This window comes from Lathyrus oleraceus, chromosome 4 (genome assembly GCF_024323335.1).
Source record: "Lathyrus oleraceus cultivar Zhongwan6 chromosome 4, CAAS_Psat_ZW6_1.0, whole genome shotgun sequence".
NCBI lineage: Eukaryota > Viridiplantae > Streptophyta > Magnoliopsida > Fabales > Fabaceae > Lathyrus > Lathyrus oleraceus.
In genome coordinates this window covers 495,239,387-495,241,226 of record NC_066582.1, presented here as the reverse complement: position 1 = coordinate 495,241,226, position 1,840 = coordinate 495,239,387, and positions in this window count along the sequence as shown.

Sequence of the window (1,840 nt, the reverse complement as noted above, 5' to 3'; positions counted from 1 at the left end):
CCAGTAATGATTGAAATCCCTATTTATTCTCTTTCTTTGGTTTTATCCAAATATCTATTTCTTCTCTTTCACTCCTTTGTTGCTTTCAACTACCAAACAGTGATAGCAAAAAAATGGCAGCCATTGAAAATCCAAACTCTGTTTTGAGGAACAAGTTTGCTAAAGCTGTAAAACTAAGTTTTGTTCCATTTGTTTTGAATGGAACCATTATCGTTGTGTATTTAGGTCTTTCACGTTTAAAGTGATGTAGAAAAAATACCAATTCAAAAATGTATGAAAATACTCATTCATAGTTTTTTTATTCAATTTTTACTTTTGTTTCATAGATTAATGATATATAAATATAATATTGAAATATATATGTTTTGGTATGTACGGTTTCTTTATTTATTATTATTTTTGTTTGACAGACATAGTTGTTGTTATTGTCCTATTAATTCATTTGGAATTGTGAAAATTCCTTCTGCGAGAGTTCCGATAGTTTCGGTGAGTGGTGCGAATTTGACAACTCTAGAGTGGATGCTGTTGTCTGCCAAATGAAAAAGAAAATTTGTTTTTGGCTGTATATGGTGAGATCAAATCGTGTATCATGCGCTTTCAATAACAGTTTTTAAAATCAGATTTCTTGTGTGTTATTAGGGCCCAATAATGTTTGAAATCCCTATTTATTCTCTTTATGTGTTTTAAAATCAGATTTCTAGTGTGTTATCTATTTCTTCTCTTTCTCTCCTTTGTTGCTTTGAACTAACAAACAGTGATAGCAAAAAAATGGCAGCCATTGAAAATCCATCATCTGTTTTGAGGAACAAGTTTTCTAAAGCTGTAAAACGAAGCTTTGTTCCATTGGTTTTCAATGGAACCATTATCGTTGTGTATTTAAATCTTTCACGTTCAAAGTGATGTAGAAAAAAATACCAATTCAAAAATGTATGAAAATACTCATTCATAATTTTTTTATTCAATTTTTACTTTAGTTTCATAGATTAATGATATATAAATTTAATATTGAAATATATATGTTTTGGTATGTACGGTTTCTTTATTTATATTATTTCTTGAAATTGTTGTTTTTGTCCTATTAATTCATTTGGAATTGTGAAAATTCCTTCTGCGAGAATGTCTGATAGTTTCGGTGAGTGATGCGAATTGGAAACCTCTTTAATGGATGTTGTTGTCTGCCAAATGAAAAAGAAAATTTGTTTTTGGTTGTATATTCGGAGATCAAATCGTGTATCATGCGCTTTCAATAACAGTTTTGAAATCCATTTCTTGTTGTTATTAGGGCCTAGTAATGATTGAAATCCCTATTTATTCTCTTTCTTTGGTTTTATCCAAATATCTATTTCTTCTCTTTCACTCCTTTGTTGCTTTCAACTACCAAACAGTGATAGCAAAAAAATGGCAGCCATTGAAAATCCAAACTCTGTTTTGAGGAACAAGTTTGCTAAAGCTGTAAAACTAAGTTTTGTTCCATTAGTTTGAATGGAACCATTATCGTTGTGTATTTAGGTCTTTCACGTTTAAAGTGATGTAGAAAAAATACCAATTCAAAAATGTATGAAAATACTCATTCATAGTTTTTTTAGTTCAATTTTTACTTTGTTTCATAGATTAATGATATATAAATATAATATTGAAATATATATGTTTTGGTATGTACATTTCTTTATTTATTATTATTTTGTTTGACAGGCATAGTTGTTGTTATTGTCCTATTAATTCATTTGGAATTGTGAAAATTCCTTCTGCGAGAGTTTGATAGTTTCGGTGAGTGGTGTGAATTTGACAACTATAGAGTGGATGCTGTTGTCTGCCAAATGAAAAAGAAAATTGTTTTTTG